The following is a 22,680-nucleotide window of genomic DNA, read 5'->3' as shown; positions in this document are numbered from 1 at the left end:
TCAATATAATGGTCTTGGCCTCTTCACCCCTTCACAGCGTCTGTAGAGCTCAACCTTGTGTGCTTGATAAACAGCTATGGCAAGGCACAGATGCATGTTGTCTCTTCCACATGCTGTGGCAAGAGGCCTGTGTCCATCTGGCCAGAACTGAAGGATGAGTGTGCCTCCTTCTGAGACACAATACTAACAAGCTCATAGTCGCTCTCCCAAGCCACGTTATCCCTCCAGTCTCTATCAGCCACAAGCACTGTGTTTCCATCTCCAGCTGTCTTAGTCCTTGTTTCTCTCGTAAGCAGCTTATGACTCGGGGACTCTTTCTGACCTGTTGACCTTGGGATGTTACTTAACTAATTCCCACTCCCATCTGTCACGTTTTTTCAGCATCTTCACTTTATCAACCCGGCGAAACCAGAGTGTCCAGCACAGAGGTTGGCATTTAATCATTTAATTAAATGTTGACTTCCCATTCTACCATTTTAACTTAGTGGTTCCTCTATTACCACTGTTCACTCCTTGCTTTAACTCCTTCCAGTAAGCTACTGCGGTGGCTGGTTTTAATCAGTAGAGACCCAATCTGGGATCAGCTGGAAAGAGTCTCCGTGAGGGATTTTCCAAATCAGGTTGCCTCTGGGTATGTATGTAGGAGGTGTCTTAATTATGTTAATTGAGGTGAGAAGGCTCTATCTAACATTGGGAGGCATCTTTCCCTGGATTTGGGTCCTGCACTGCATGAAGAGGGGGAATGTGTACATTCATTCTCTTTCTGATCTTGACTGTGGCTGGGATGTGACCAGCTGCCATCTTGACTTCCCCACGGTGACGGACTGACCTGGCACTGTGAGCTAAAACAGGCCCTTTCTCCCCCAAGTCGCTTCCTGTCAGGGAGTTTTATCACTGCAACAGGAATGTCACTAGACAGTTACCTTCCTCCTCCTCCCTTCACCTCTTCAACACTCCCTCACTCGCCCTTCCACCTCTAGAAATTGCCCCAAATCAGTGACTCGTGGAATCGGGAGCATCGGCGACTTCTGGGCAAGTGATAAAAACACCGACACTATCAATCCCCACCCTAGATCCTGAGTCAGGAACTCTGGAGGCAGAAGCCAGCAATCTGAGGTTCACAAGCCCTCCAGGGCACTCTGACTTTGCTCAGGGCCTTAGCTCGCTGGGTCTGCTCCGATGTTTATCTTTGACTCTGCTGTGATGACCCACCCATCTACTAGGCACATCCTCTAGCCCCTACCACCCCCTCTCCACCCAAGAGTAACTATGAGGCCTTTCAGGGCCTACAGTGAGGGTCGGGGGATCTCTTTTGTAAAGGTTTTTTATCACTGCCTCACTATGAAGTGACTTAGTGATAACGTGGCAACTTTGTAACTTTGGGTTTAGTTTACCAGGTGTTTTTGTTACGACCCAAGCAGCTCCTGTATGTCACAAGCCACTCAAGGACTTGCAAGTCTTAGTGTTTTGTTCTTAGTGGATAAATAGAAATATTTCATCACAGGGTACTATAGGTCACACTAATAAAAAACATGGTTTTCATGGTACTTATTTTCTAACAATCTGAAAAGCATCAGTTGACGCAATTACCCTAAACGGTCATCCAAATTGTTTCTCGGTGGGAGAGTTGATATTCTAGATCAGGAAATTAGTTGCTTTCTGGAACATGTGGATTTTTCCTTCCTATTTTTTGCTTAATCTCTGAACCAAATATTTAGGGACTGTAGCGGTGGAGGCTGGGGTGAGAGGCAGGAGACAAAGTGGGATAGAATCTGAAGAAAACAAAGATTTTTTTTTATCATGTCAAATAAATCCAATATACAAATATTTGTATTTAACTTGCTCAATATATCTTTCCTATCTGTTCATACTTCAATAAATGTTATCTAATGCCTAGATACTTCTGATAACTATGTAGTTCAGTATTTATTAACTACTTTCCATTGTTCTCTAAAAAGTAAAAATTAATTTTCAAATCAACAAAATTTGTAGACATTCATGGTCCCACTACGATCTAATACTAAATGGGTCATGTTTGGGGCAATGTCACTCTCTGCCATTCAGGATGGGGCACTCCAGGGGGAGGGCAGAACAAGTCACTCACTCAAGCTGTAATGAAAAGCATTTAGTTTTTATGAGTTGGTCAGAGGCGTGTTCTCAAGGGAGTGTTTCAGAGCTATTCTGCATTCAATCTGTTTCCCCTAGAGGGAGGGAAGAGGGAGCCAATGAACTAAAGCCAGTGAGATGAGTCATTGTTTAGCTCTATTCAAAAGGTTTGCTCAGTTTCAACTCAGCCCCTCAGGTTCAGTGTACTAGCCCTTGGCAAAGACTTGCCTCTGTGATTGTCTCCAGTGACCACAACTCAGACGTGACTTGTCCGTTCTCCGACATCCCTAGATCTGCATCCTCAGTCTCCATGGTACCCACCATGAAGACTGGTCCCTTATCATGTTGATGCTCGAAAATGTTAGGCTGGATGGTGGATGACAGCGTTCTCCTTTCTGATGGTTACTCCTGATCGACAATTGATTGGATTAATGAACACCTGGGGTGTTAGTGGGGCGATCTTGAACTGAACTAAAGGAACAAAGGAGAAAACCAGCCCAGCATCCATGTTCATCTAACTAATCACATTTCCACCAAGTCTAGGCTCCAGGAAAAGTTAAGACCACCTCCTCAAGCTCCCAGGCTTCCTTTAATTTTTCTTGCATCTTCTGTGTTAAGTCCCTTAATCACCTCAGTTCTCCCCGCCCCACCCGCCCCCCCCCACACACACACACATACACAGGTACCGGTTTCCTGTAAAACTCAACAAATCTTTCAGGAGCTTTCCTTCAGTAGTTTTTGTGGACTCTAGGCCAGTGGTTCTCAACCTGTAGGTTGCAACCCCTTTATGTGTGTGTGGGGGGGGGAGTGACCCTTTCACAGGGGTCCCCTAGGACCATTGGAAAACACGGATATTTACACTACGATTCTTAGCCATAGCAAAATTACAGTTATAAAGTTGCAACGAAATAATTTTATGGTTGGGGGTCATCACCACATGAGGAACTGTGTTAAAGGGTCTCAGCATTGGGAAGGCCGAGGACTCCTGCTCTAGAGGATGTTCTGTGGCTTCTCAAGTGTCAGTCTTGGGGTAACACTCCCATAAGTCCCATTGTCCTCTCAGCACCTTTACTCCATGCACAGGACTTTGCCACTTCCTGTCCAACCCTCCCTCCTGTTCTCTTTTCTTTTTTTCTGCTGCTTCAGGGGGAACTGGATTCCTTCTGTAATCAACTTACTCTCCCATCAGCCCCCTCCACTCCCTGCCCTGACACATTCTGCTCCCCTGCTTTCACTTCCGACTTTCGGAGGCTTTTACTATGAGCGCCCTCTCCACTCTGCTGTGAAAACAGGACAATAAGAAAAACGTCTACTGCCCGGGCTTTGCAAGCCCCGAGAGTAAGCCGCATGGGCGCATGCTTGTTTACATTTTTAAGATTTATCTCCTAAGTGTTTTGCCTCCATGTTTGTCGGCATCACCTGCATGCCTGGTGCCTGGGGAGGTCAGAAGAAAACATGAGATCCCCTGCGACTGGAGTTACAGAGGGTTATGGGCCACTGTGAGTGTTGGGAACCAAACCAGGGTCCTCTGTAAGAACAGTAAGTCTCTTAACCGGGGATCCATCTCCCCCATTTGCTCTGAGACAGGATTCCAACAAACTCAAGTTGTCTTTTAATCTTGCGGTGTGACTGAGGCTGGCCTTGAATTCCTTATCTCCCTGTCCTACTGTCCAGAGCCGGGTCACAAGTGGACACCCAGCACACTGGCCATTCTTTCAGACACCCCTGGCTGGTGGTGAGCTTCTTGTGAACAGCAGCCCTCCATGTCTCACAGAAACATTCTCAAAGGCAGCCAGTAACTTGGGCTGTCACACACTGTGGCCTAACGCTTGCATGGTTAACCAGTCTCTGGTACCCTCCTGTGCTCAGCACTCACCTTGGCTCTCTCCTTGCTTGGCTTGAGGGAGACTTACATTTCCTCATTGTGCCTTCCCGTCTCCTTAAGGGGACTCCCCACCCCCCTGCGCCAGCTTGTCAGAAGTAACTCCTACCAGGTGCACTTGCAAACTTCAAATTCTAGCTGCCTGCTGTATACACTTGTCACCTTGGATAGTCTAGAGAAAAGACTGGCAAACCTTTTCAATAACGGACAGACAGCCAGTGTTTAAGTCACCGCCAGAACTGCAAAATCCTGTCACCACGTAAAAGAGACGCGCAAATTTGCATACCCCCGAGAAACTCTATTTATAAACACAAGTCATTTGAATTTCATACAATTTCCATGGATCACAAACTATTATTCTCTGGATCAAAAAAAAATCTTAAAGTATAAAAAATCTTTCTCAGCCCTTGGTCAAATGTGTGCCAGGCCAGCTCGGCTCTCAAGAGGCGCCAAGCGTGTTCCTGGAGTGCGCCTGAGGCATCTGTTCCTCCGACGGCCATCCCTGTCTCTGCTGAGTTCTTGTTTCCTCTTCAAGATTGGCCCCATTTTCAAGTCAAAATAAAGGGTTGTGTTTAGTGAACTTTCCTAAAGGTACAGATTTTACCTAGTGTGGATTTGGGGGAAACAAGTATAAACATCCTTTTCAGGCAAGGTGCTGACGCCTAGCTTGGTGTTTGGAGAGGAGAGCAGTAGTTGAATCCAACATTCAAGCTCTATTTTCCAGACTGTTGAGAATAAGCTTCAAGCATGCTCTCTTGCCGCTCCGGGCTGGCTTTGTAGCTAATCCTTGGTGAAGCTGTATGCCGGAGCTGGAGAAACCGTGTTCACCGAGTCACCATGCTCTACAAATGTCAGCATGGGGTTGGAGCCGAAATCTTCATACGTACAATGTCCAGGTAACTACCACAGTCATGCTGATGCAGAAGGACAGAGTCAAAACAAGCTGCAGGGCAGGGCTGACAGCCCCATGCATAGACATGCTTGTCATGCAGGCATTAGGAGCCGAGTTCAAATCTCCAGACTGAGGTAAAACCCAATACTGTAGCTTAAATGTGAAATCCCAGCATTCTAACAGCCAGATGGGAAGTGGAGACAGGAGGATGCCTGGGAGTTCATATATGTATGTATATGTATATGCATCTATAATTTTTTATTTTTTTCATTTATTTTAAAACAAGGGCTGGTGATGGTTAAGGTACTTGTCACTGAGCCTAACAACCTGAATTCCGTCCCCAGGACTCACATGGTGGAAGGAGAAAACTTAGACCTGCAAGTTGTCCTCTGATGGCCACACATGCATATCTACATATAAATAAACAAATGCAAAACAAATTAAAAAGCAAGATGAATTGCTACTACAGTATATGAAGAATTATTTTTCTGTAGTTGATGTTTATTTTATCCACATAAATGTAGTTCCTTAGAACTCATTTGGAATCCAGAGTTCTGTTAAGAACATTCTAGTACTCACTTGGTTTTTTTGAGCGTACGAAAGACAGATTTCTCTGCGCCCCTTCCTTCTTGGCACACAGGGCTGTGAAAACAAGCTCTACCCTCACTCACCCAGAGCCTGCATGTTTATTTTTTGATCCTGGGCCAACTTGGTGCCGGGCATTTTAGCTCTTATTTGTTATATAGCTTTGTTCTTGTCTAAAACCTTCATAGGAAATCATCAATTATGTTATTTTGATGCATGAGAAAAGCAAAGCAAACCAATAATTATACAAGAAAACTATTCAGCTATTTCTAAAAAGTACCATTAACTAGGACTAGGTGTGAGTCTAAACAAAATCACAAATTTACCTTTGTTCCAATCTATACTTAATTTAAAAAATAACCATTGTGAGATTTCTGTTTTAATTTTAAAGTTGGCTTTATTTATTATCACCATGAGTGCCCATGTGCATGCACATGCATGTGTGCTTGTGTGTGGGCGTGCCATGGCGTGTGTGTGTGGAGGTCAGAGGACAGCCTTAGGGAGGGTTTCTCTTCTTCCACTGGAGGTTCTGGCTATTGAACTCAGGGCCTCAGCCCTGTGCCGTAAGTCCTTTACCAGCCGAGCAGTCTTGCTAGTCCTACAGTTTAACTTCTTAAACTCAGTAGAATTAACTTTGCTTTCTATGTCTTTTGTTACTCCATCAATAGTGACCCAGAATGAGTACTGTTTCTTGAGGGTTCATTTTATTCTAAGTAAAACGTGGCCCTAATTAAAACGGGATTCTCATGGGCTGTCGTAGTCAAGACATGGATTCTGAGGTGTGTTTAGCGTCCTTTCAAAGGCATGATGAATGGCAAAAGTGATTACCCTGCAAATTCCAACTCTTTGGGAAATATGGCTGGCTCTGGCAAATATGCTTTTGTTTGAATACAACCTTAAATTAGTTTTATATGTTTAGAGAAAAATCATAACCAGAAACAAGGCAAAGTAGTTGGATATATCCAGGGTTCTGTTTTCTTTTTCTTTTTTTCTTTTTTTAAAGATTTTTTAAAAATTGTTCTTAGATTGGTTTTTATTTGTGTATATGTATGTATCCGTGTGAACAAAGGCCACGTGTGGCCAGGACGGGATGTTTGATCACCGGGAGCTTGGAGTTACATCGTGAGCCACTTGACATGGGTGCTGGGGACTGAACTCAAGTCCTCTGGAAGAACAATAAACTCTTCATCTCTGAGAATTAGAGACAGGGGACTCTCTCCCATCTCCTGGAGTTCTGTTTTCTAAAAATTGATTTTTGCTGATATAGTTTGACCATTCTTATTACAACAGAATATTTCGTAAACTATTTTGAAGAAAAAGTAGCAGTGTGCATTGGCCAAGGTTCTGTAAGAGTGCCCCAAAAGTCAGTGGTTCAAAGAACACAAAGTCAAACAAGTATCGCATGATGTCACCCACATATGGGCACTAAAATAGTGATGTCATCAAACTAGAGAGTGAAATAGGTCTCAGCAGAGAGTGGGAAGGATAGTGACAGGGGCCAGGGAGATGCCGGTTCATCAGGAGAGGGCAATGGGAGGTCTCTGTGTTCTAAGCACACTAGTTTGACTTGGGTTAATAGTGAATCATTGTGTATCTCACAAAAGTTAGATGAGAGTAACAGAATGTCTCACCACAAAGAAATGATAAATGTTGGAGGCATTACATATGGTATTACACCAATTTGGTCATTGCATATTATATTTGTGTATTAAAATGTCACACAATACCCCAGGAATATGGGTAATTATTATGCATCGATTAAAAGCAGAACATCTTCTAAACAATGAAGTCTATTTGTCTCCTTGGTAACAGCCCCAGATAGGGACTGTGGCAGCTTCAGTCAGTGAAGACCCAGGCTGGCAGTATCTCTGCTTGTCCATAGCTGGCTTCTAGGCTGACTCTGGTGGTCAGTCCCCATGAGAGCTGACTGACACAGATGAGCTCCTAGCAAGGGCTTTGCTCTTACAAAGATGAGGCACAAGCTCTTCAAATCACTCTGATTCTAGTGACCACACCAGGCCAGAAGATAGCTTTCTGTGTCCATACAAGAGAGGACAGACAGAATGGGAAGCTGCGTGTCCATACATTGCTTGACTATGGGAAACTATCAATAACCAAGCTGCACATTGCCAAGTACCTGGAAAGCTGTGCCAGCACAGTGAGATACAAGAAACAAACCACTCCACTTATTTCCACATGAAAATATCAGCCAAGGTAAAACCTGAGGCAGGCCTCTCTGACTTAATGTCACCACATCAAAAGGTTTTGGTTACCAAGAGCTCAGAGGAAATAGCCAACTTAAAATGAACCATGCTTTAAAAGCTGGGAATTCATTTTCTCATAGAAAACTGGCCGGGTTCCAAAGTTATTTCAAACAGGCTCGTTTACCTTATGTGGTTTATCCTCACAGCAAAGTAAAAGATGATGTTGTCCTTCAGTGCACCAAATGGAAGAGCTGTTAAGTAGAAATCGTTTGTGCTGTGTTCTTAATAGGTGACAATTAGAGAAGGCACAGAAGGCTGTGGAGAGGAAATGAACAACGTACAGAGTGAATTTTCAGACAGCTGAGCTCTTCAGTTCAAAAACACCAAAACCTCTGGCTCCCTCCTTTAAGGTGGATCACAAGTCAAATGTGGCTGCTTCTATATCTGCCTGCCTTCTAACTAGTTATCCTTATGCCCATGGGGCAGCGTATCTCTTCACCCCTCATCAGAGGAGCTTCTTATGGAGCCGATGGCGGTCTATGCAGACTCACAACTGGTCAAAGTGCAGAGAAGTGGCCATGGAGACCTCTGCCCTGAAGTTATATCTCTTTCACCCCAGCTCCTCCCCGAGGCTCAGGGATCATCACAGGAGGGGGCTGGAAGATTGTCAGAGACAGAGGTGGAGGAGATTGTTGTGAAGTACTGCTTTCTAGACAAGGCTGTTGTCCTTGTGCATCACAGTAGCTGTGGTTGTCGACACACACATGCACAGCATCAAGTCAGTCAACACTCCATGGAGGAGGGGAAACAGACTCATGAAGCCGCACCCTAGCTCAGCAGCCATTGGCAGTTGTGGCTGCTGGAGGGGGGAGAGTGAGTTTTCTTCAACTGTGTGGCTCCTGGTGGGTCCCCCATACTCCAGCAGATGGTCCTTCACCCAGGACTGATTGGACTCAGAGGGGCATAAAGGTGAGAGTGGGACATGTGCAGTGGAGTTGAAGGGAAAGCATACAGTCGGCAGATAAGATCTAAATGTACATTGTATTCCTGAATGAACTTACCAAAGGCTTTTGTCTGGTTTTGTTTCTTTTAAAGTGATTGGTTCTTATCCGTGTGTAACAAGTGGAGTTGGGGAACCATGGAGGAGGGATTGAAAAGCAAAGGAACTGGAAGGTCATCCCATCTGCCCTCTGCCTTTCCTAGGTGTCCATGTGAAGGAAGACAAAAGAAGGACAAGTTGAGAACAGAGAAAGGGAGCCAAGACTGATGTGAATGATCTCTCCCAGGATAAGATGGGAGCTGCGGAACTGAGCTCTTCCTGGTCGGGGACGGACCACAGGGAATTTGATAACTGCCTACACTGAGGGGTCCAGATTGGGAGAGGCAGCATGTGAGGGGTGTGGAGAGGGAATGACCACCAGGGAGAGCAATTTGGAGAGACTGAGACCACTTTCCTTTTTCAATCAGCTCCCAGACATTCAGGGACAGCCATTAAGGAAAGGGAAATACCTCAAACCTTAAAAACTTTCATTGTAGTGGTTTATAAAATCAGTTTAGAGGAAATAAAGCTCCCTCTTCCAGAGTCCCAACAAACGTACCAAATGTCCTTGCGTCTTCCAAACATACATTCGCACCTTTCTTCTTGTGGTTTTGCTCCAGTTCGTCGGCTGGTTCCCCCACTGCTTTCAACATGGCTTCTGAAGATGCCTGTTCTTGAGGGAAAAGCTTCATGGGGGCCAGCTTGGGGGCATTGAGTCCTGCCTTAAGTACTGAACTATGGAGGGCTGTTCTCTGTGAGTCTGGCTGCAGCAGACTCTAGTTTCTCTCTTGACAGTTGAGCCTTCTGTAGTCACAGAGACACGACAGTTGACCTCCTCAGAAATGGCCTCCAGTTGCTTTCAAAGCTGAGCTCTGTCTAACTGTGCATGGAAAACCATAAAGCGCTGTCAAGGTCGGGACAGCCCGCCTCTGAAGCCGAGAATGGAACAAAGATTCCTTTACTCGTGAATAAGCACGAACCCTCCCATTGGTTGTAAACCACTTAATCACACATGCTCTAAAAAGAATACTATGACAACTCCAGATTCTCCATGATGGTTCTCTCATTTGAGCTATTGCAACATCATTTTGCAAAGAGACAGAAGTCAGCAAAACAGAACCTACCAGTTGTGTAATTTAAGTGAGAAAGAAAGAGAGAACACCAGTAAAGAAGGGTTTTTAAAGTTTTATTATTTTAATTTTTATGTGTATGAGTGTTTTGCCTGCATATATATGCATGTGCATCATGTATACGCCTGTACCTGAGAAGACCAGAAAACTGTCAGATCCCCTGGAACTGGAGTTAGAGATGGCTGTGAGCCACCATGTGGGTGCTGGGAACAGAACCTGAGTCCTCTGCAAGAGCAGTTAATGCTCTTTAGCTGCTGAACTGTCTCTCCAGCCCCAGGATGGTTTTTGCTTATTTTCATTCTGTTTCAAGTAAATTCAGACCCTAATTAGGTGTATGTTGAAAAGGTTACTAGGAATTTGCTAGAACAATCTAAGTGAGAATGTTCAGCATGGAATGTCCCCTTCCCTCGAGAATGAGGATGCCATGAGCTCCAAATGTCTTCCCAGGACAATAACATTTGATTCTAAATTTTCCAACTAAGGTTGTGCTGTGACAAGGAATTTTATTGGCAGCTTCTGACTCCTCAGGAGCCGAGCACACGGGCTGTCTACGCAGTCCTTACATAGCTGCTCCACTTCACGATCATGACCGCATCGGTCTGTCTTTGAAATTCCACACTGTTAGATCTCAGGCTGTCCATATATCTGAAAATGAGCTCAAGTTGGACTACAGAAGGATTTATGGTAGTTGGGTAAAAGTCAGCATTCCTTAGGAACTTGTAAAACTGTTTCCCATCTGCTAAAGGGAGTCATTCTCTTACTTCAGGCCTCCCCGCAGCTACCTATCCTCCTTATAACCCAGCTCCTCTTGCTCCTTTCCCTCTCTCTCTCTCTCTCTCTGTCTCTCTCTCTCTGTCTCTCTCTGTCCGTCTCTCTCTCCCTCCCTCCCTCTCTCTCTCTGTCTGTCTCTCTGTCTCTCTCTGTGTCTCTCTGTCTCTCTCTCTCCATCTCTATCTCTCCCTCTCTCTCTCTGTCTCTCTCTCTCCTCCTCTCTTCTCTGTCCCTTGCCATCTCACTGTCTCCATTGTTCTCTCCCACCATGCTCTCTTGCAGACAGCCCTGGCCATATCCAGCCTACTCCTCTCTACTCTAGACTCTTCCAGATGCCTCTAGATATTTTCTCTCTCTTGTGAACAATATAAACCTACCCCAATTACGGAGCCATCATGCCAGCAGTTTTACTGTGCTCCTTTGCATACACATACCAGCTCTAAATATTTTTTTTTTAATTTTCAGTATGACTTTTAAAGTTTCCCCATATGATGTGACCCCCACAGCCAACCCGACACAGGAGAAACAGGCCTTGCCAGAGACCCTCCCACCTCATCCTTGTCTAGCAGCTGTCCCGACATACAGAACTGTCACTCCCAACAGTGGGGACACATCTCTGCTCAGATTCTACATAAAGCACTCGTTTTTACAATAATGATGAGGGCACACTGCAGAACTAGCCAGCTGGTTTTTCACTTCTCATTGAAATGAACAAAAAAGAAAAAGCTAAACCCCAAACAAGCACATGCAGAAAGAAGTGTTTCAGTCTAATTGATACGTAGCTGGAGAGCTTCTCTCCAGCTCCCGCCAAGCCCCGGCAGTCCCGCAGCCCACTTACAAAATAAACACACAGACGCTTATATTATTTAAACTGTTTGGCCTAATGGCTCAGGCTTCTTGTTAACTGTTCTTATATCTTTAATTAACCCATTTCTATAAATCTATACCTTGCCACATGGCTCATGGCTTACCAGTATCTTACATGTTGGTACTCATGGTGGCAGGTGGCAGCATCTCCTGACTCAGCCTTCCTGTTCCCAGAATTCTCTTCTCTGCTTGTCCCGCCTATACTTCCTGCCTGGCTACTGGCCAATCAGCATTTTATTTATACAGAGCGATATCAACAGCAGATACAGCATGGAAGGAGGGTGAGAGTGGAGAGAGGAGACGGACAGACATCTGCTGCTGCTGCTGTGCCCTTGTGAATCATAACCAGGGCACCGAGTCTCCTCTTCCCCGGTCCTAACTAAGATGTTTAGTTTCTGGTCTTACCCCGGACCCCTCATGTCACCACTGAACAAGGGATAGCACCCACCGGAAGCACCAGCTTTCCCCCAGAAGCCGCTGGTTGCAGTCGACAGACTGAGGACAGCTGCTAACATGCTGTGATGTTCATTTTCATGGCCAGCTTGACTGATTTGGAACCACCTGGGAGACAAACCTCTGTGTGCTTCTGTGAGGATGCTTCCAGGGAGAATTGATTGAGAATGAAGATCCACCCTGAATGGAAGCTGCACCCTCCCATACGCTGGGTCCTCCCCTGAATTAGAACAAAGAAGTGAGCTGAGTACTGTCCCGGTGGAAGCTCCACTTCAGTCCCTGGCACCCTGGTACCCAAAGAGTCTGGAATCTGGTGGAAGCCCCACCTCTCTGCCCAGACCCTGCCCCTCAGAAAGCCCCACCAAACATGGTTCCTCCCCCAGAGATGCTTAAGACCACTCCCACAGGGTATTTAAACTGCACCCCAGAAAACAGACGTGTGGTCTTTTGATCTCTCGTCCTTGTCTCCTCTCTTGGGGGCCAGAGAATCATCCAGGAACACTTTACCCATTAAACTGGGGCTTTTTCAAATTCGGTCTGATTTGGTCTGATTTGGATTGCTGCATCGCTGGAGAGGCTTATCGGGGTGCAGAAACTTTTCAAGTATGAGGTGTCAGCTTTCTCTCTGTTTCCTGACTTCAGAAGACGTGTGAGCAGAGGTCTTACATTCATTCCTGTCACCACACCTCCTTGCTAGGATGGGCTCTACTCCTTCACACTGGGAGCCAAATTAGACCCTCCCTCCCTAACATTGCTTAATGTCAGATATTTGGTTCCAGGAATGAGAAGTGACTAATACACATGCCTGGAGAGCGTATACTGAGTGAAACAGTTAATCCTTCAACTACCCTGTTGGTGATGTTCATTTCCATCATTCTGTTATATTTGCAGAAACTGAGGTCCAAACAGATCAAATTGCTCAAAGTTGGCACTGGAGCTACCAGGGTAAGTATGCACTTTCCAACCTGATTGGAGCCCTTCCTGGCATTTCATCTTCCTCCTTCAAGGATGGGCTTTGGGTAGCTGGGAGAGATGAAGGGATAAAAAGTGACAAACAACATCCTCAGATGCCAGAAGTTTTAATCCTCAGATATTCTGTCCTTCTGATGCCCATCTTGTTCAGGCTCGAGTTTCTGGAGAGAGCTCTGAAATATTTATAAATTTGCTTTTTGCCTATTTAGACAAAAATCTAACTCAGGCATCTTTCATAGTGCCCCTCTGGCTATCGGGAAGTAGGTTGGAATAACAGAAAAGAATAGTAGGAGGTCTGTGCTCCAGAGGGCGACAGTCCAGTCCCCACAGCTTTCCAAGCTCTTCTGAGCCCACCCGCCCTCCTCATTCACACTCTCCTATCTACATAACTGTCTGTGCTAGCAAGTTAGGGGCTCAAAGCAATCGTTTCCCTTCACGTCGAGAGGTTTATGTTTTATTCATCCATATTAATCATACATGGTGTCTAAAATACATCCCAAATATGCCCATGAGTTCATGGAGGAAAATGCCTACGTGCAAAACAAACGTCCCCTTTTCAACTCCAGTGTTCCAGAAATACCTCAATGAAAACCCTCTGCCTTGACCAGCACAACCCTTGGTCTTGGTCTCCCAGCTTTTCTTCTGGGTAGCCTCAGGCTTCAGTGTTGCCAATAGTCAAGCCTGAAATTTCAGCTCTCGTATTGAATCTTATCTTTTTTTTTTTTAACTTACAGAACTTTTCTAAAAGCTGCCTCTTACCCCATTATTTTCATCTGTGGAGTGTGGCGGCTGGTCAGGATCCCGTCTCACCTCCAGGGATTTCCATAGCCTGGTTGATATTGCTTTCTTGTCACAAAAGAGAAGGAGGGAAGAACTCATCTTACTCTTTCTGTGACCTCCAACACTTGCATCCTAATAAACAGTGGTTTTGTTTGAACTATGATGTCCCCAGAGAATATCCAGTGGCAACGATTTTAAAGGGAAAAGTGAACAAATCTTTGCCTTGAGAAAAAAAGTGCTTCCTCTGCTTGGCTTCCTCCGGAAAGTCCGCTGGACAGAACTGACTGGTGTCTGGGGAGAGTCAAGCAATACTCTGCTCTGCTCCTGCTTCCTATGCTTTCGTGACCTGTAAGAGGGTGAGTGTCCCCATTTAAAAAATTTGTTTATTTCATATGAATGAGTGTTTGCCTGGATGCATTATATACACCACATGTACGTATGGCCTGAGGTAGCCAAGAAGAGGGTGTCGAATTCCCTGGAACTGGAGTACAGACTGGTGTAAGTTGCCTTGCCAGTGCTGGGAATCAAATCCAGGTCCTCTGCAAAAGCAGCAAGTTCTCTTAACCTCCAGCTTCAGTTTCCCATTTTTATTGCTGATGGCAACAAGCAACATGAGGCTACTCTGTCTTAGAGTTTCAACAAAGTTCGTTCATTTGTTGTAAAGCTCTAGTGACCTACAGAACTCACAAGATAATAATACCGTGGGGAAACAATGCTCAGAAACTAACACAGATCAAGTATCCCTAATCCAAGAATCTTCAATCCATGAAGACCCTAAGTCCAGAGCTCCCTAAGGTCAACGTGATTTTACAAATGATGTTTTCTGATTTTTCAGTTACACAGTCCATGTCCGGTTTAAAGTTGCTCCCAGTACCATCTAAGTTAATCTCCAGGCTCTGTATAGACATGGTATATGGAGCCAATGAGCTTTGTTAGTATGTGGGTCCCACCCAGAAGATATGTCATTATGCACATGAGAATATTACAGATTTCCCCAAACCTGAAATAGGAAACACAAATACCTCTGGTGCCATCATTTCAGATACAAGAAACTCACCCACTCTGTCTGGAGAAGTAAATTACAGGAGTGAAGCCACAGAAGGAAGTAGAGAATACACAACAGAATCAGCAGCTCTGAGTATTATATGCCCAGGGCGGGGCTGTCTTAAAGCCTTACCTAAACCCCACCCCACCCCCTACTCCCCACTGCCACCCCCCATCTCCCACCCCCGTATGTTTGGCTGAATGTCTCTCTGCTATGTGAGAGACTTCTGGGGAGACACACACACAGGTCTACTCACCCCAGAAAGGGAACCCATGGCAGACCAAGGTAACAACTGCACTGAAGTCCGACCTGGAGAGCCACTGAACTTTTATTGGGGTTACTTCCAGGAGCATGGATGACTCAAAAGCAGTTGCATCACTGAAAGCCCACCCCAGCACGGGTCAAAGCACTGGTACAAGGATGTGCAAGCATTTGGGGAAAAAAAGGTTAAGCGCAGGATGGACCGAGACAGAAAACTTCAGTCACTTTCTGTGATGAAAACATCTCCTCACTTAGGAGCATCCGGACAGTGATGTCATAGTGATGTCACAGCAGTGCAGCACATGCTGCAGGGGTGCTTCCCACAGACCCTGCGGCCCGTCTCCCCAGTCAGCTGTTACTGCCATCTTCTAGATCTCCCTTGATTAAGGATTTTAAAACTTTATCCATGTGTCTGTGTCTGAGTGAGTGCATATGAAACATGTGCGTTTAAAGTGTGTGTTTAAATATACTCCTGTTGTTCCTCATGACAACACATGGGGCGTTGTAGTTATTAAAGGAATCGCTACCTGCTATTTATTAGTCATGAGCACACCTGTGACAATTCCCTTAAAATGTGGCAGGACGCTAACATTATGTTCTGGCAACGACTCTTGTCATGATAATCCCTACACCTTAGTAACTGTTGCACTGTCCTGACTTTCCAGTTTTTCCCTCCATGGACTGTAAACTTGGCTGGTGGTGACGGCTGGACTTCTGACGAGGAGCCTCTGGTCAGTCTAGCAGTGCTATGAGACAGATCGGATTTCCTTGCTTGCAACTAATAAAACTATAATTAAATACACCAAGTCAAAACTGAACGTAATTCAATCTTCCTGCTGTGACTCAGAAGTCACACCAGGGTCATCATTACGAAACTCAATTACAGTATTGCAGAGGTGTAGGGAGATTCAAGAGTGGCATCTGGCTTGAAAGAATGCTGCACAGCCCAGATTTGACTGTGTGTGTTTACTTCATAAACATCTGGTCCCTCTTTTACTGTTTCCCACAATGTTCTAAACCTAAAATAGGCTCTGGTAGAATCCCCCATTTTAATCTCAACTACCCAAATCCATTCTCCAGCTCATAATGAAAGGATCAAGACTTTTTAATTTTCGTGGGATTATCCTTTTAAGTAACCTTCGTCTAAGGAAGGGCCCAATGTTTTAAATTCCATTTCTGAATATATTTAAACAGATTCCTTTTGGTTTAAGCTGTTACAGTTTCTATTTGTAGCTTATGCTTTATTTTTTCCATGTTGTACTTTATTGCTTGGCAAATACATCGACTGTTATCTTCCTGTCCTATTGTTGGGGGTGGGGATCATTGAAGCTGTTGTAATTTAGTAACTAAAAAATTATTTTGAGACAGGGTCTTACTATGTATCCCTGGCTGGCCAAGAACTCACTCTATAGACCAGGCTGGCCTTGAATTCTTAGAGCTCTGCCTCCTCAGCCTCCTGAGTGCTGGGATCAAAGGCGTTTGCCATCACGTCCAGCACTGAACTTTAGTTTTTAAGAAGAAACTCTTCTTCAATTTTAAAGTCCTATGTATGAGGACTGTTGGTTTTTCTCCAAAAACTTTTTCATTGGTTAAACACACCACAGCATTCATAGGTTGCTGCAGGCTTTCAGCACGTGAAGGCTTTCACTAGGTCTGGGAAGATGCCGCCGTTACTTGTTTAACACACATATACTCACAAGGGAAGGAGGTGTGATTTCTTTTCCTTCTAAACTCACAACAGTTGCCAAGTGGAAGGCATGGCAATTCTGGCTGAGGACTGAGGATCTCTAAATGTCCCCATTTATACATTCTGAACAAAGTGGCCGAGCATTTGAATTAGTAAAATTAATACAAGAAAAACTATTATTTTTTTTCAAAGCAGGAAAACATACATGAAGGCAAAAATTTACAACTGTTGCTCCACTAAAGTGCTGACCTAATGTGTGTGAAACCCTGGGCCTAGGCCTCAGTGTCACACAAAGCCTGGCACATGATGTGTCTGTATCCCCAGCACTTGGGAGGAGGGGTCTGAAGGACCCGACATCCATTGTCACCCTCAGCAACACAGCTGAGGTTACACAAGACCCTATAAGGGTATTATTAATACTTCTTCAAGTTTCAAAGCCTTTCATATTTTCCTATGCTTAATTGCAAACTATCCTTCTAAATCAAAACCAGGAAATTTTTAGGCAACCATCTGTCCTCCCAGACTCCTCTGCTTCACCTCAAGCATTCACAGAGCATCAGATCTAAAGCCCCTTGATCACCGCTCAGCTTTCCAGTTAGGTTCTCTAGGAAGTTCTTTCTGCCTCCCCTCCTCCAGGGAACAATCCATCCTTCTAAACTGCCTATTCTTACACCTCTAACACTATCATATTGTAATTAGCTGTTGTATCAGTTGGCAGTTTGGCTAATAACAGGAGACCTGCCACTTCTCTCCCACAGAAAAGAAATCCGAAGGTAAGTAGTTTGGGGTTCTTAGATTTGCTCTTCTTTGCCTCCTTCTGTTGTCTTCTTTAGCAGGGTGTTGAGCTTATATGATGTCACAGACTCTTGGATCATTACAGCAACCACATGCACACTTTAGGCAGTAATAAAGCTTGAGGCAGCCAGTAGATCAAGCTCACAAAGGAGTTGATTTCCTAGTAGTCCTGCACAACTTCTCTCTACATATCATAGGCCTAACTAATAATTCGCGTCTGTAAAGAAGAGTATAAAAATTAAAGCATTTCAGCTGAGCACAAAACCAGTTTTCTGTTACCAAGAAAGAAGGTAAGAAGGAGAATGGGATGGACAGCGTGATCATCTGCCTCATTTTCCTTAAAAAGCATTTTATTTTAAATGATGTGTATGTATGTGAGTCTGTACACATGGGTGCAGTGGCCATGGAGTCCAGAAGAGGGCAGAAGATCGACTGGATCTATAGTCACAGGAGTTTGTGAGCCACCAATATTGGTGCTGGGAACAGAATTTGGGTTCTCCATAAGTGTAATACACTCTCTTAACTGCCAAGCCATCTTTTCAGCTCCTGAATCCCCTTTTAAAAAAAAACGTTTCCTTAGGTGGACCATAAGTTCACGGAAGCTTGACATTATATAGTGTTCATTTTGTAATCCCAGTACTATGACTTATTTAATTATTAATTGAAAGACTGTATATCTCACATGTTAGGAGGAAGAACAAAGAAAGGAGTAGAAGAGGAGATAGCATCAGTTATTCAGTTTATGTCGTTATTCACTCATTGGTTCCTGGTGGAACCTCCAATCTGAGTCAGGCCTGAGTCAGGCATTGGTGGGCACAATGGAAGAACAGGATTAAAGCTTTAAAAAGGGGCTAGGCAGCCCGGCGGCGGTGGTGGTGGTTGTGGCGGTGGCAGCGCATACCTTTAATCTCAGCACTCGGGAGGCAGAGCCAGGCAGATCTTTGTGAGTTCAAGGCCAGCCTGGTCTACAGAGCAAGATCCAGGAACGGCACCAAAGCTATACAGAGAAACCCTGTCTCAAAAAAAAAAAAAAAAAAAAGAAAAGAAAAAAGAAAAAGAAGAAGGAGCTAGGCTGGGGGTGGCCAAGGACACTGGGGCTCTTCAGGCAAACAATCTCAGGGATGTGAATGGACCATCATCTGAGGCTGGAAGTTTACTACGTATGCGTACAGCATGGAGTAAAAGTTACGTTCAGATCTCCATAACTGATTCCTGCCGGCACTACACATGCTTTGCATTTCTTGAATGGCCTCCCAGACTTCCTCACAGTGGGATTTCCCAGAACTTTGCCCCTAGTGGATTCTGACCTGCTGACCACCGTTTGGGGTGATCAGTTCCAGGTGGGTTCACAACTGTGTCACCTCACTGAGTATCTCCATTAGCTTTGTCACAGCCTAGTTATTGGAGAGAAAACCCCTAGAATGAGGAATTGCCTAAATCAGAGTGGCCTGTGGGCATGTCTGTGAATGTACTGTCCCGATTGTTAATTGATACAGGAGTCCCAGTCCACTGTGGGTGGCATCATTCCCTGGACAGGTGGTCCTGAGCTGTATAAGAAAGTCAGTTAAACTTCAGCCTGTGAGCCAGTAAGAGGCATTCCTCCACAGTGCCTGCTTTTAATGTCAAGTTCCTGCCTTGACTTTGCTCAATGACAGACTGTGACCTGGAAGTGTAAGTCAAATAAGCCCATTCCTTCCCCAAGTTCCCCTTGGCCCAAGTATTTTATCATAGTAACAGGAAAGTAACTAGAACACCAAACATGGATATATGTTTTCCCACAACTCTGTCTTACAGGTTGATGTTGGGGGAGGGGGGATTTTTTGGCAAATGCTGGTTTAGGCACATACCATGTAAACTTGGCAAAATGACTTCACCGGACATATACAAGAGTTGCCAGGGAAAGTACTGTGTATAAGTCCCCGGTCCAACCTTGAGAAGTAACATGGCGATCATACCCTGGTTTTAGATTTCTAAGCTTCAGGACTATATGATAATAAATTATTGTTGTTTTAAGCCATCAAGTTCGTGACAATTTCAAATAGTAGCAATAGGAAAGTGTCTGCAGAGGTGGAGGCAGGGCTATTGTTCCAGGCTACCAACCAGCAACAGCTGGAGGGAGTGGGGACTTCACTCAGTTGAGACCCGAAATGTGACTTTGACGCAGAAAATAAAGCAGAATTCAGTTTGTATTGAAACATATTTTAAACATAAAGATGGACGGTTAACAGAGAGGCATCCAGGAAAAAGGTAAGCATACATGGGACACCATGGATGTGGACGTATCAAAGGAAAGTTGTAACTGACTAACTTTATAACAGGATACAGAGTTCTGTGAGCTCGGAAGCAACCATCTTCAAAGGGCTGCTAAGAAATGTAAATGAGATCACAGTGTGGTTCCTAAGGTGAACCTGATAGGCTTACACTTAAAAACATGCTGAGATATCTTCACCATGATCAAAAGTTAATAGTTTTGCTCATAAGAGTCCCAGAAAATATATGGGAGAAGAGTGAGGTGCTATCCAAGGTCATATAGATCCAAGACTTAAGCCTAATTTATTGGCATTTTAACATTTTCACTTGAAAATATTTTTATTTAAGATGACTATGGGCCCCATGTCTGAAACATTCACAGACAATATTAATTGTGCTGGAATTCCCAACCCTCAGCTGCTAAGAGGTTTCAAAGACCCCAAAGTGTGGGGTTCCCTGCCACCGTGTCCCCGAACCTCTTCTTCCTATCTCGGTGCAGCCCTCTTGTCCCTGCTGGTTCCACATTGGCTGCTCTTCGGATTTACCTTTTCGGAAGCCTTCCTTTCCTCTCAAGCTCTTTTCTACAAGCAAATCTGATTATGTCACAGAGTTTCAAGTGTTCTCACTCTAGTTGGGTGCTTTTCCAGTAATAGAATTAGAAACTGAAAGTCTGAGCTGTTTATCAACCCTACTAAAGGCATTTGGGGTCATCTCAGGAAGCCTGACAGGTGTATGACCTAGCTAAAAAAGCTTAAAACAATTTGTATTAAACACTGGAGAAAAAAGGCACCGACTAAATGGGGCTGGGGTGGGGAAGAGACCTGTTTATCTAGAACTGGGAAAAACTCACGGACTTCGTAGCTATCAATAAGGTTGTGTTCCAGCTTGGAGATAAGATGTCTCGCTGGGTGCCTGGCTCTTAGGAAAGGCTTCTATAAATGGCGGGCATGGTTATTCATCATAGTACATCTAATTCTATTCAATTCTCATCACATGAGAGCTGTCATGGGTAAGCCAACTTGTTCACTTCTGGACTCAAGATAAAACAGGTCATTTTCGCTCGCTCATTTTCAGATCTCCACAAGAGATGACCAAGACTGGCAAATGCGGCAAAGGCACACACTGGGCATTAAACTTTTCCATCAGCTCTGGCAATCAGGCAGGTGACTGACACTGCTCAGTGGAGTGGAAGATTGACAACAGAAGGGAGTGTGGGACACGTTTACCCTAAGGCTAGAAAACGCCTTTGAAAAGATTCCAGCGGAGTTAAAGGAGACCCCAGTCCCACAGTCTCTGAAATCCCATTTCCTTGGATTCTGCATTTTACTCCTAGAGAAAGCTTCTCACCAAATCCTTCTTCCATTCAAGTCTCGGCTGGCGTCCTCTTCCCCGGTGCTGCATGGGGGGTGGAGGGTGGATGAGCTGAACCACAGGGCGAACCACGAGGAAACAAACATTTAAAAAAGAAAGCAGTCACACGAACTGTGAGAAGCTGGGCTTCGTATTTAATATCCTTACTAATGATGAAAAGCGAGTCCAGGGAACTAAAGGGAGCATTCTGTAACTGTAATGCACCCTTGCATCTCATCCACTCTACGCAACCCCATCTCTTTTCAAATTAATAACTATTGCTGAGCTTTGGACGGAAGTTTGTCCACTTCAGTCACTGCCTGACACAAAACAGTGAAAACATCATACAATCTGCATTTCCAGGTCAGTGTTCCGATGTCCTTCGCTGATTAAAGGCTATTTTTAAAGGTGTGTGGGTGCATCTTTTGAAGTTAGGCCAGTTCTCGCTAAACCTTTGTTACTCACCTCTGATTCATTTGCTGTTTCTCTCTCTCTCTCTTTTTCTTGTCTGTTGCCTCTGTCATTGCCTACTGCTGGGGGGCGTGGGGGTGCGGATGCTGAATCATAGCTACTCAGAGGAAAAGCAATTCAAACTAGTCCTTGGAGAATGCAAGAGTTCTTTTTCTATTTTGACAGTCTCTCTCTGCAGCCCAGGCTGTCCTGGAACCAAAGTATGTAGCCCAGGCTGGCCTTGAACTCCTGACAATATGCCTAACCTAATCTTTCCAATAAACTCAGCTCTTTCTTCTCTAATATCTGATTCACTCTTTTGGAGTCCAATATTGCCTGTTGCTAAGGATAGATGCCGAATCGCAGAGGAAAAGCAATTCAAAAGGCAGAGGCAGGCAGGTCTCTGTGAGTTCGAGGAAAGGCGCAAAGCTACACAGAGAAACCCTGTCTCAAAAAAAACCTAAAAACCAAAACCAAAACAAAACAAAAAACAAAAAACAAAACAAAACAAAACAAAAAAAACCCCTGAAAACCAAACCAAAACAACAACAAAATCAAATCAGTTCTTGAAGAAAGGATTCTTCTTTTCAAATAGGGTCTTCGTAGCCTGTAGCCTAGACTGGCTTCGAACTTGTGATAATCCTCCTGCCTCAGTCTTTCCAGGGGGCCCAGCTCTTCCTAAACGTTTGTTACATTCGATGCATTCACTTCATTTTTATTTCTCCTCACTTTCGAAGGTCATCGCGGGCGGATAGGGTGGACATCTAATCACAGCTACTGCACAGGAAAAGCCATTTAAACCAGTGCCTGGAGAACGCGGGGCCGGAGCTTTCTTCTCCCCTGTCAGCCGCGCAGAGCGGGCAGCTGCAGAGCCTCTGGCGCTGGCGACCCGAAGCCGGTGAACAACCCGAGGCAATGCTACCTCTGACGCTCAGGCCCACAGGCCCCGCGCCTCCCACAATGCCGCGTTGCGCGGTTTCCTTACCGGTTCTGAGGGCGGGCGCCGGCGGCTGTAACCCGAGCTGGTGAGGGGCTAACCCGGATCCTCTGCCCTCAGCCCGCGACCCAGAAAAGGGGCGGAGCCACTGGCCCTCGGCCCGCCTCCCCGGCCCTCGGCCCGCCTACCGGCCGCACCCCGCCCTCCGTCATGCCCTCTCTGGC

At 45.0% G+C, this 22,680-nt stretch overlaps 1 long non-coding RNA gene and 1 pseudogene across 1 annotated transcript; one reads left to right on the top strand and one right to left on the bottom strand.

Annotated features, from left to right (window-relative positions):
• Positions 1-22,680, top strand: part of LOC119087727 — a 298,948-nt pseudogene that overhangs the window by 87,464 nt on the left and 188,804 nt on the right.
• LOC119087648 lies at positions 19,638-21,969 on the bottom strand. Its single transcript, XR_005091149.1, has 2 exons — positions 21,535-21,969; positions 19,638-21,141 (listed from the first exon to the last, which is right to left on the bottom strand). It is a non-coding gene; the product is annotated as an uncharacterized LOC119087648 (long non-coding RNA).

This window comes from Peromyscus leucopus, chromosome 3 (genome assembly GCF_004664715.2).
Source record: "Peromyscus leucopus breed LL Stock chromosome 3, UCI_PerLeu_2.1, whole genome shotgun sequence".
Lineage (NCBI taxonomy): Eukaryota > Metazoa > Chordata > Mammalia > Rodentia > Cricetidae > Peromyscus > Peromyscus leucopus.
This window is presented reverse-complemented; position numbering and strand designations above follow the sequence as displayed.